The following is a 13,111-nucleotide window of genomic DNA, read 5'->3' on the forward strand; positions in this document are numbered from 1 at the left end:
ACCTACCTTTTCAACGCAGCCTTTAACACGCATGCCTTTTCAATGCAGCTTTTATTACGCATGCCTTTTCAACGCAGCCTTTACCACACATGCCTTTTCAATGCAGCCTTTACCATGCATGCCTTTTCAATGCAGCCTTTACCACGCATGCCTTTTCAATGCAGCTTTTATTACGCATGCCTTTTCAACGCAGCCTTTACCACACATGCCTTTTCAATGCAGCCTTTACCATGCATGCCTTTTCAATGCAGCCTTTACCACGCATGCCTTTTCAATGCAGCCTTTACCACGCATGCCTATTCAATGCAGCCTTCACCACGTATGCCTTTTCAATGCAGCCTTTACCACGCATGCCTTTTTAACGCAGCCTTTACCATGCATGCCTTTTCAATGCAGCCTTTACCACACATGCCTTTTCAATGCAGCCTTTACCATGCATGCTTTTTCAATGCAGCCTTTACCACACATGCCTTTTCAACGCAGCCTTTACTATGCATGCCTTTTCAACGCAGCCTTTACTATGCATGCCTTTTCAATGCAGCCTTTACCACGCATGCCTTTTCAATGCAGCTTTTATCACGCATGCCTTTTCAATGCAGCCTTTACCACACATGCCTTTTCAAAGCAGCCTTTATCACGCATGCCTTTTCAACGCAGCCTTTACCACACATGCCTTTTCAACGCAGCCTTTACCACGCATGCCTTTTCAATGCAGCCTTTACCATGCAGCCTTTACCATGCATGCCTTTTCAACGCAGCCTTTATCATGCATGTCTTTTCAACACAGCCTTTATCACACGTGCCTTTTCAACGCAGCCTTTATCATGCATGCCTTTAGACACACTGTAAGTATATTTGTTTTCTGATTTTAATCCCGTTGGGTACCAGGCCGGACACAATTGTTGTGATTCGGATGTGTCAAATGCAACACGTGTTTATGAATGGAATATTATTACACTGGTTTGATTCCTGTGGACCAACATGTTGTTGTATTGAGTTTCACTGAATATCCTTCTTAGGCGCTCTTCAGAGGCTTTCACACTGAGCATCTTTGTTAGGCACTCTTCAGAGGCTTTCACTCTGAGCATCTTTGTTAGGCACTCTTCAGAGGCTTTCACTCTGAGCATCCTTGTTAGACGCTCTTCAGAGGCTTTCACTCGGCGCATCCTTGTTAGACGCTCTTCAGAGGCTTTCACTCTGAGCAACCTTGTTAGGCGCTCTTCAGAGGCTTTCACTCGGCGCATCCTTGTTAGACGCTCTTCAGAGGCTTTCACTCAGAGTATCCTTGTTAGGCGCTCTTCAGAGCCTTTCACTCCGAGTATCCTTGTTAGGCGCTCTTCAGAGGCTTTCACTCTGAGCATCCTTGTTAGGCGCTCTTCAGAGGCTTTCACTCTGAGCATCCTTGATAGGCGCTCTTCAGAGGCTTTCACTCTGAGCATCCTTGTTAGGCACTCTTCAGAGGCATTTTACTCTGAGTATCCTTGTTAGGCGCTCTTCAGAGCCTTTCACTCCGAGTATCCTTGTTAGGCGCTCTTCAGAGGCTTTCACTCTGAGCATCCTTGTTAGGCGCTCTTCAGAGGCTTTCACTCTGAGCATCCTTGATAGGCGCTCTTCAGAGGCTTTCACTCTGAGCATCCTTGTTAGGCACTCTTCAGAGGCATTTTACTCTGAGTATCCTTGTAGGCGCTCTTCAGAGGCTTTCACTCTAAGTATCCTTGTTAGGCGCTCTTCAGAGGCATTTCACTCTGAGTATCCTTGTTAGGCGCTCTTCAGAGGCATTTTAATCTGAGTATCCTTGTTAGGCGCTCTTCAGAGGCTTTCACTCAGAGTATCCTTGTTAGGCGTTCTTCAGAGGCATTTTACTCTGAGTATCCTTGTTAGGCGCTCTTCAGAGGCTTTCACTCTGAGTATCCTTGTTAGGCGCTCTTCAGAGGCTTTCACTCTGAGCATCCTTGTTAGGCGCTCTTCAGAGGCATCTTTCTCCGAGTATCCATGTTAGGCGCTCTTCAGAGGCTTTCACTCTGAGTATCCTTGTTAGGCGCTCTTCAGAGGCTTTCACTCTGAGTATCCTTGTTAGGCGCTCTTCAGAGGCATCTTTCTCTGAGTATCCTTGTTAGGCGCTCTTCAGAGGCTTTCACTCCGAGTATCCTTGTTAGGCGCTCTTCAGAGGCATTTTAATCTGAGTATCCTTGTTAGGCGCTCTTCAGAGGCTTTCACTCTGAGCATCCTTGTTAGGCGCTCTTCAGAGGCATTTTACTCTGAGTATCCTTGTTAGGCGTTCTTCAGAGGCTTTCACTCTGAGCATCCTTGTTAGGCACTCTTCAGAGGCATTTTACTCTGAGTATCCTTGTTAGGCGCTCTTCAGAGGCTTTCACTCTGAGCATCCTTCTTAGGCGCTCTTCAGAGCCTTTCACTCTGAGCATCCTTGTTAGGCGCTCTTCAGAGGCCTTCACTCAGAGTATCCTTCCAGAAAGATCTAGCTGGGCTTGTCCCAGAGGGCATGCATGTAGTGACCCACCAAACAGAATACATTGACTGATCTCAAAGCCAGGCTAGCTAAGGAGAACATTGATTTTCCAAACGCCTCAATCCTCTTGGATTCCTGATGCGGAGGAGTTGTAGGGAATGAGTTGGGGCTCACCTGCTGGTTGAAGTCTGAACCACTAGGCTTCCTGGGGTAGAGTGTTTACTCAGATAATCAGGATCACCAGGGGCCTGTCTCTGACTCCTGGCCACCTGCCTGGTTACTATTGGGCTGGAACAGGCCTTTCACCAAGTGCCCATCAAGGTATCAGTGAGGACTTTGTTAAAGGGAAGCAAGGGCTCATAAGTGTCTTGGCCCATGATGCAAAATGTCTGTGAGGACATTAGTTTTGGTTGCAACCAAAGGCAACTTCAAGTCTGTGACCTCAGCTACCCACTGAACCACCACTGCACCTGCTGCACTCTCCTCTGTTAGTTACCCAACTGGTGATTCTGACCCTGTATCATGATAAGAAGGGTATCAAGCCACTTGCCTCGTGTAAGTCCATGTAAAAAATGTTCCTTGTCCTAAGGAGTGGGAGTTCGCTATCCCCTTCCCCATCATGTTCAGAGTTAGAGCCAATGAGACAGTGAAGCCTCTGTTGGTGCATCCAGCACGGTAGAGGCCTTGGTACAGAGTCAGGCTGTATAGGGCCCGTTACACTTTAATAACTTTGTAGCTTGCGGTTGGAACAAAGTAGATTATGCATCAGAATCAGCACCAGAAAGATCCTCTATCGATGTCAGGCGCGTCATTAAAGTGTCATGGAGGAACAGTCTAGTACAGTTCCTGATGGAGAGAAGACATGGGTATCAGAGTTGGTGCAGCACCTAAAACACATCCTAGAATGTCAAACGGCACCAAGAGAGGCAGAAAACAGACAGCAGGCCCCTGTGGGGCCTTAGAGCCCAAAGACATATCAGAGAGAGGCAGAAGTGGGCTAAAAATCGGAAACATGGTCCCTTTGAAGGCTTTGGTCTTCTGCGGTGTTGCTGAATGCCTGGGAACGCAAACCAGGATCAGTTGGGGAACCGGCTCCATAACCAGGGATCCCAAGGGGCATCCACTGTCACAGTTATGGCCTCGCACCTTATCCTTGGATTTGGAGTAGTGGGATGGTGTTCAGTCCTGCTTGGCTTTTTGTCCCTCTTTTTGGACTTCAACCTCAAAGCAGACTTCTCATAAAAGGCCCAGGAGCGAGAGCGAGTTGATGGCCGTGACCTGGAATGGGAGATTCACCTACACAAGAGACTTGAACTTCTTATGATCAGTGATGTACAGCTCCACTTCTCAGTCCCGGACCACACGTGGGTGGTGGACGGGACACTTGCCACACAATTTTGAGTTGTGTCCCAAATTCAAACACCTCATGTGGGTCACAGACCAACATCTGTTTTCTCACTCCTAGCATGACTTGAAACCTGTAGTTTCAGGGAGGGGAAAATCATTCCCTTGGCACAAACTTCAAGTAAGGAGTCTTTGGAAGGCCAATGTTCTGAGTGGCAGAGCTCCATATCTGAGCCGGAAGGTACGGAAGAAAGGAACTGACGTCAGCATGTAGGGATTGCATTTTTATGCATGCAGAAGCTTTGCTCGAGCATTGTTCCGGTGCAGTTTTTGGTGAATATTCCAAGGTAAGGAATCAAAATGGATGCAAATTTAAAATCCAGATGTACTTACTAGCGATGTAACAACCTTCCAAGTAACTGTGAAATACTCTTATCATTTAAATACTTATGAAAATCATACCAGTTGCAACTTCATTTTTTCACCAACTAAACTTGGGAACTAGTTTTAGTTTTTGCTTACAAACACTAAGACGTTTTGAGATTAAGGTCCTGATTTACAAATAGACAACTTGCAAATAGTGATTTCAATTTGTGCATCATCTCTTTGCATTAGTTCTTAATAGTAATTGGTCACAATAGCTCTAATCGAGACCGGCCTGTCTAATGTATATGATTTAGGCAGGTTGCGATTTGTGACCTCATGTGATTGGCTATAAACACAGGAAAGAGATGATGCACAAATTGAAATCACTATTTGCAAGTTGTCTATTTGTAAATCAGGACCTTAGTCTCACGTCAGATGTCAAGAGTTGAGGGGTCGGTGTCCTTCAGGAGCACCAACAAGCCTTGGCAACTGTGAACAACGTGGCAATTGAAAAAGGTGCAGAGTTAGGACCATCAAGGTCATGGGACTCACAAAGTGCAGGTGAGTCAGAGCAGGCCTCAAGCAAACAGGGGAGCCCACTGGAATCAAAGAAGTCCCTTGAAAGGACCCAATGATCTCTGGAGACAAGAGCCACCCAGATTTAGCAACAGCCAGCCGACCCAGTGCACAAGGGCTCAGTTCCAGTGGTGCCTATGAGGGATACTGGCTTCAGACCTCAAGGGAGTTGTAGAATGACCACCTGTGTTACGGAGCCTGTTGGAGTCCATAGAAGCCCAGGATCAGCAAACAGATCAGCTATGTTGCAGTGCCTGCAGATGCAGGGGAGTGACTCCTTCACTCAAAGGGAGATTCCTTTGGTGTCTTTGATGTCTACAGGTCCTGTGAGAAACCTGTATGGAGCACAGACACTGACGGGGCAGCGGACTTGCAGGACGATGAGACCTGAAGCAGATGGAGTCTTCCCGGTTGCAGTCTCGGTTCCCCAAAGTCACGTTCGATGCGGTCAGCCCGACTCGGTCAGCACAACGTGGTCAGAGTGTCCAGAAGGTTGAAGATAACTTGAAGTTGAATTTGAATCGAATCCCACAACGAATCTAGGGGCCTACCCACAGGTAAGACCTTAAGTACCCTAAGGAAAGGGTTGGGATGATTCAGTGGTCCCTCCCAGAGGAGGGCTGGACATTGGGGAGGATACTCCCATGTCCTTTGTCCAGTTTAATGCCAGAGCGTGAGCCAACGGCTCCCTGAACTGGAGTATGCAAGGAGGGCACCAAGTGTGCCCTTCAAGCAGTCTCGGTGGCGCTGACAAGGGCCCCCCACCCTGCCCCAATACACTAAATCCTGTCTGGGAGGTGGTCACACCTCCCTGTGACAGGATCTCTATTGTTTTGTCTTCCCATCTTCAAGCTTGGCTCAGAAACAGGAGGGCAGAATCATTTCTGGTGGCTGCAGTCCTAGCTTGCTATCCGGTTATAGAAGACTTGTACCAGGAGCACCGAAGGCCTCCCGGAGGAGATTTATAGTGCCCGGAATCATACCCCCACACCATTTATGGTGTGGGAGATATGATTCCAACATGTCTGATACCAAACATGACAGGGTTAGTTACAGCCAGTTTAAAGTTGGCTATTGCGTAATGACGCATGTCCACTCTATATGTCGTAATAGCTGATGTACTTACAACCCAGGAGAATGGACTCTGAATGTTGTAGGGGTGTCCTGCTTATGCAGGGGCACCCTCACACTTACAAATGAGCACCCTGCCTTCAGGATGAAAAGGTCTGCCTTAGGGGTTACATATGTTTTAAGTGTAGTGACCTCAGATATGGAAAAACCTATATCTGTCGTAATTGGTGCTAGCACCCACTTACACAGGCTGCAATGGCAGTCCTGTAGTCACGGTTTGAGTGGTCTCTCATAGGTGGCATAATACATGCTTCAGCCCATGGAGAATCCCTGGTGTACCTATGCCCTGGGTACTTCAGTACCATATACTGGGGACTTATATGGGAACACCAGTAGCCACTCTTGGATGTACCCAAGTACTCACCATTACCAATTTAGGGGAGAAAGCACATAGACTGGGGTTCTGGTTAGCCGTATCCCAGTAAGACTTTTCAGAAACAGCATATCACAAGGCAATAAGTGGGGGTAACCAGAAGCAGATCCTACTTTCCTACACAGTCTAACTGGAAAAGCTCACCCTTTGCTTATCTGTTGTTACCCTCTTTGAAACCCAAACTGCTGTTCCAAGTACCATGAGTTTACACACTGCAGGGTTTAATTTGAAAATATCTTTGTACATCTGTATCTAAGCCTCAAAGAGAAGGTTTACGGTCTGGCTCCTTCTTTTAAAGTTAATAAGAAATAATGTTATAATCCACCCACTCGGGTAGGGACCTTTTTAGATTCATTCTTAGATCTTCTCCTTTCTTGGTCACTATCCCATACCAACTTCATAGTGCTTGGGGACCCGGACTCTTACTATAGAGCCAGAATCACTCTGTAGTTAACCTAATTTTAAATGTATTAATGCGATGGCTTCCTTGGAGAACTGTCACTGTTCGGGGGTCTATGCATGAAAAAGGCCACATACTGAATCAGATTTTGGTCCATCTGAGGCAGTGAACTGCTAGAAAATTATACCCCAGGTGTGGTTCTCATCATTGTTTTTGTCAGGGTTACCATCAAGTTGAAAAGTACATCTCTCCTATGCAGATAGACCTACTGTGTCTATGCTGATACATCCTTGGGGGTAGGCTATGCCTTCCAGACTTTGTCCATTGACTCAGTAGGAAAGAGAGGGTTCCTATATTGGACTTCACTGCTGAGGATTATAAAAGCTATAGTCAGTCGGTTGATATAGGCTATCTACAACCTTTAAAACACGCAAATACAAAAAGCAGCAGACCTTCGAACTATTGGGATACTTCCTAATTAAGAGAGATCAAGTGTGTAAAGAATTGGAGAGAGAAGGGTGTCTGTACTAATCTAAAAGCCATGAAGCACTATAAACGAATGCTAGTCACAGCTAAAGCTGAATACTACGCTAAAAAGATCTTAGCAGTTGAAAACCCCTAAGAAATGTTTACATAGTCAAAGCCTTGTTTGTCCCGAAGTGTGCATTATCTGCTGCTCAGCCATCAAAGGGACTAGCAGCTAAACTTCACATTTATTTGAGGAAACATTTTCATTTGTAAGTCGCAGGGATCTCCCACACAGAATATGCAATGGCGGCTGCTTGTTTTTGTAAGTGGTTGGGCGATCAGGCAGATAGATCGACCCACTTTCAGGCACTCCAGAAATGCCCTTAGACGCAACCTCAAAGTTCTCAAACGTGGCCATTTCTAAACAGTGTTTATAACTGGCCACGATTAAGAGCTCTGAGTTGAAGCTTCAGGCAGTGCGAGTTTCTCACACTGCCTGGCAGTGTGTAAAAATAAATAAAACCATATAAAATAAATAAAAACATACTTATCTTCGGCACAGCAGTCCATGGCAAAAATGCAGCAAGTCTTGCAGCCAACTCTCCTAACCAATCCAGACGCTGCTGTCATGCTATTAAACAGCATAAGAAAAACACCAGAATTGGTTGGAGCAGGCTGACTCAGCACTCCTAAAAAGCACTAGGGGCATGCGCCAGCTCTCCACCCAACTGCGTAACACAGCTTGGGTTGGAGAAGTTTAAAGTACGTATGTCAGGGTGGCCGTGGTGACATGTGCACTTTAAACTTAAATGTGTACCACTAGGCCTCTCCTATTGCCAGTAAGAAGTAATGACTCCACCCCAGCAGTTGGCATGGGCTGGCTGGCAGTGCTGAAAAACGAAACGGTAATAAAATCATTGTTTTTTTTAAATGTTTTCTGCACTGGCAGCACAGTGGGCGACACTCCTTCATCCTAATGGAGAAACCACTGCTGAGACTATGCTGTCCTATATAGATGTGTTCGTTCATCCTGCCCTCCGGGTCTCAATGTGTCCTAGTGTGGGCCGTCCAACCTGAGTCTACTCAATGCTGCTGAAGTCCCACGGATACCTGGTGGAGATGCAGTGACTAGAGAGGTGCCATTAGTCCTTTGCTTGGATCATTTTGATCCATTCTGATTGGAACAATTCATCAGGGTTGCATTTGGAGCAGATACCTCCTAATATGTGGAAAGGAGCTACTTCCAAACTTGTCAGTCCTTTAGTTGGTGTCTGCAGTAGCTCTTTAGGTAATCCTCGTGTTCCACCAAATTGGAAAAAGGCGCTCATTGTTTCTTTAGTAAAGAAAGTTTATGCAGATAAAACATTCCTTTCCAAAATTAGGCCATTCTTTCTGCTGCCCTTTGCAGTTAAAATTCTGCAGGAGCCTGTGAATAGGTTGAACTCCATCTTCCTGTAACAAAATGAGACCCCAGACCCTACACAGTTTGGGTTCAGTTTAGGACACAGTACACAAATGCTGCTGGTCATGGTACATGAGTTTATGTTGTGTCTATCTATGTGAATCATGGGCAGGTCTACATACAGATATTCAGTGAACACCTATACTGCTGGTGAAGCTTAGGACCCGGATAGGTACATCATATAGTTCATGCAGCATATACGGTCTATGATCATATCCTATTAGCCATAACATGGCATAGTGGGTGCCAAATGTCTCTATGGCTAGCGCTTGGAAGCTGTAGCTGTGAGTATAATTCAGTATTTTTATTGCAGTAAATACATCTCATGCCTCAAGTTTATGGGCTCCTAGTAGTGCTAGAGCTGAGAACTTACGCACAGGTTTTTGTAGCGCTTTAACATATCCCAGAAATGCCAAAACAGGGTCTTCTGCCAAACTTCAAATCTATCATGATGAATAAATACATAAAGATTTTCCATCAGTGTTGTAATATATTCGGACAGTTCCATGGCAAGTGGGAGAAGTCTGTCTCAGGGTGATTGCATCGCTCCCAAGTTGCCACCGCGCACAGTTGTAGATGCCTTTGCATGGCTGGGGTGAAGTACGGCATGTTCAAGAATTTGTGTTGGATAGCTCTGTTTCTGATCATTTATTGAAACATTTTGTGTTTGATGACAACACATCTGCTTAACTATAACTGGGTTTTTGGTTTGGCAAGTATGGACATTTGATATTGTTATGAAACCATTTGTTAAGTCCCTGGTGCCACTAGAAGTTATGAGTTAGTTCAAGAGAGTCCTGTGAGAAGTTGGGCAGTTTCTTTCGCTTTTAGTTAAGCTTCTAATCTGTAATATTTAAACATGTCGAGCGAGGAGCCCCCACCAGGCCCCAGAAAATCACAGAGTGATAGGAAAGCTCTGTTTAAAATGAGTTTCTCAATGGTATTGTACCCCTCTGCAACTAATTGCTGTTGAGCCTTAGGTTCAGAGATAAGGGACCCAAGAGGGTTATCAATTAGAGGAAGGTGTGGTGACTACACTAGCGGAGAGCCGGATAGCTCGACAGGAGTGTCACAACAGGGTCGATTTTCTGCCTGAAGGGAGCATCTTCTGACACAGGGTCACAGGTAATGGGGTCAGGTCAGCCATATCCGACTCCTCAACCATGTGCTGTGGGGGAGGGGATGCGATATGTTGCACTAGTAGTATGCAAACTGTACCTGTGCCCATGCATTGTACAATATAGGTGTGGTAACTTAGTCCAGACATGTAGAGGATCTATAGATGTTTATTTGTAGTTGGTTACAAGTCATCCAGTTCAATTCAATACAAGACCAAAACAAAGACTCCACCATGAGCAGCCAGTATGGTGCTCAGCACTTCTCCAACTTTGCATTTCATACACCAACATTCTATGTTACATCATCTCAAGAAGATTCCACTGGAGGAGCAGTGGATAACATGTAAAGCACAATAACCAAGATACTACAATAGGGTCGGGAACATCAAGTCCCCCCTCTTGGAATGTAGGGAAGGGCGTCCCATTTTATCCGGGGCTGTTTGCCTGCTCACATTAGTTCTGTTAGTAGTGAGTGGAATGTGGAGAAAAAGAGCCTTGTTGGGCGTATTGGAATATTACTGAAAAGGTAGAGAAGTTTAGGCAAGGCAATCATCTTTAATAGGGCGATACACACTATCATGGTGGAACTGTATTCCACCAATCTACTTGTTCAGTTCGACAAATAAGGGATTTACCATAGTTCTATTTCTTTACCACTTCAATTGCTGAGTGGACATATATGCCCAGGTATTTAACTGAATACGTAGTCCGTATTCTAGGTGGCCTGATTTCTGTTAAGGGAACACAGTGGTTTCCTCCAGTTAATGTTTATTTCAGATATAGCACCAAATTGTGTAATTGTTCTGATAATCGGTGTTAGGTTCAATTGAGGGTCTAGCACGAAGGGGGCAATAACATCTGTGTACAACGATATGACAATGCAACACACCCAGAGGTTGAGACCTAGTGTGTGGTATTGATAGTGCATGCAGGCAATGGGTTCCATACCAACTGGGAAAACTAGTTGGGGCAAAGGGCACCCTTGATGCGTGTCCCATTGAATGTTAATTGGTGGGGATGACATGTAATTAACAAGCAGAATTGCCATGGAGTGGATATATAGTAGTTTAACACTGGTGATGGTCGGTCTATGCCAGGAGGCAGAGGGTCTGAAGTAAGCATGGCCATTCTAGAGAGTCGAATCCTTTGAGACCATCTAGCGGCACTGCAGCGGCACATCTCATGATTTAGTTGGCGTAGATGAGTGAACATTGTTCACAAGTTAAAGGAGGCAGAACACCCGCGTACGAACCCAGACTGTTTCATCAGTACAATACTGGGCATGGGTGGGAGCAAGTAGCTGGCCATTAATTTAGCCAGGTTTTATTGTTGGTATTGATTAGCGATAGCGTTCTGTAGTAGTCTTAATGAGAGGTATTTACACCAGCCTTAAGCAGTATATTTAAGAGCAACTCACACAGAGTAACAGGGGGGTACCCTCTATTGAATGCTTCCAGGTATACTTTAGTAAGATGATGGGATAGAAGTGTTGTTTATTCTTTGTAAAAGTTGACCTGCAAGCCATACCTACCAGAGAGCTTAAGCTTCATGAAGGAACAGGAAGAGGTAGTCCTCCATCAGTCGGATGTGGCATTGTTGGCTCAGTTTGAAAGAAGGTGATAGAGTAACCCTGATGAACAATCTGAAGTACCCACTTGTCTGATGTTATAGACTGCCAGCGTGGCAAGTAAGGTCAAATTCTGCCACCAACTGGTTGCCTATGATGCGGATGCTAGAGAGGAGGTGGTGGACTGGGTAGGCCCTGGGCTAAGTGTCTGTGGAGGCCACCAAAAGGATTGGGGAGTCACTTGGCATTGGTGGCTTGGCGGGAATGGACGTGGCACCAAGAGGGCCAAAGCAAGAGAATGGGGTGTCCCAGCTGTCCTTAAAGAGCTCCAGTGCTGAATCTTCCTTTGATGAAGAGACAGGCATCATCAAAGGGCATGTCTATAAGGGGTACCTGGACATCCCCCTATAAGCCAGTACCTCAGCCAGGTGTGGGGTCTGTATGCCACTGATGACACAATCGATCTGGTTAGCGAGTCAGTCGTATTCAGTCCAGAGCGAAATGGTCAACGTTGCTGCATTTCTGATATTGACAATACCTTCTGTGGCTCGGGCCTCGTCCCAGAGTATGGAGAACACATGTGCAATAGAATCCCAAACCATGTGGGTGTATCAGCCCAAAAGTCACACAGTTCACTGAGAACAGTGCAAGGCTGGTGGAAAATAAAATTCTCTTGCCAAAGGTGTCTAGCTTCTTGGGTTCCCTTTCTGGAGCTGTGATGCACCATAGTTGACATTGGATGTGATGGCTTGGACAACCCAACTGTTTAGAGTAAGTGTTGTCTCAGAGAAAGCTGGGTCCCCAGGAGAGGACGATGACGGGCCGCTATCCTCCGCATAGATCTCCCTGTGCAGGGCTAGGCCCAAGCTCTGAGCAGGACATCAGTGAGGGTTTCGTTAAAAGGGGACGAGGTTTTGAGGGGACAATTCCCAGTTAAAGTTCCTCCGTCATGACATTTGTCTTGACTGCCACTGAGGGCAGCATAGATCCAGGACCTCAGCCTCCGCTATCAACACAATAGCAAAGTAAGCCCCTTTCTCCATAACCACACCAGTAGGAAAGCCCAGGCCTGTTTCTCTGGAGGTGTTGAGACCACCGGCATCCACCAATTCCTCATACCAGTTGCCTCCGGCCTCATCAAGGGGGTTGGTGTAACCATAAAGATCCTCACATATACTCCTCCTCCCCAAAAACGCAGGCCCTGGCTCAGACTCAGAAGGTTTATTTCTGTCCAGAGTCTGCGTTAGGCGACACCGATCCAGCTCTGTATCGGGTATGATTATGGGGTCTGTGCCACCGGGGAACAACATTGCTGAAACTGGATCTAGGGAAGGTCGCAGTCTTATGATCGGAGTAGTTCCGGATCCAGGGGGCCCAACTGACAAAAAACGCATGAGACCCAAAAGTCCTCCAAAGCGGTCCGGCTGACCCCAAAAAAGGAGCAGGGCCTCATAAAAATCTCATAGTTGGGAGGGGGTGCTTCAACTCCAGGAAACTCAGTAAGATGTGGGCCGGACTCAGCTGCAGGCTCTGTGTGGGGCCAACTGATATCTTTCTCATACCTTGTCTGAGGTCAGTGAAGTCAAAGAGCACTTTGACTTCTTTAAATTTTTGGACTTATTGTGGGACTTACCTGACGGCTTTGAGAGAGATGACTAGTGCCTTTCATGGCTCCGCAGATGGTGCAGTCCATCTATGAGCTCTTTCGGGGCCAATCAGGTCAACACCAGCACAAGCCTCTGCCGTAGCGCCACTGAAAAATGTCCCCTCATCTGCTGGTACCCACATGGAGGTGTATTACTGCAGAATGGAGTTATCACATGGTCCTCTTCACTCCAT

Source organism: Lissotriton vulgaris, chromosome 8, assembly GCF_964263255.1.
Source record: "Lissotriton vulgaris chromosome 8, aLisVul1.2, whole genome shotgun sequence".
NCBI lineage: Eukaryota > Metazoa > Chordata > Amphibia > Caudata > Salamandridae > Lissotriton > Lissotriton vulgaris.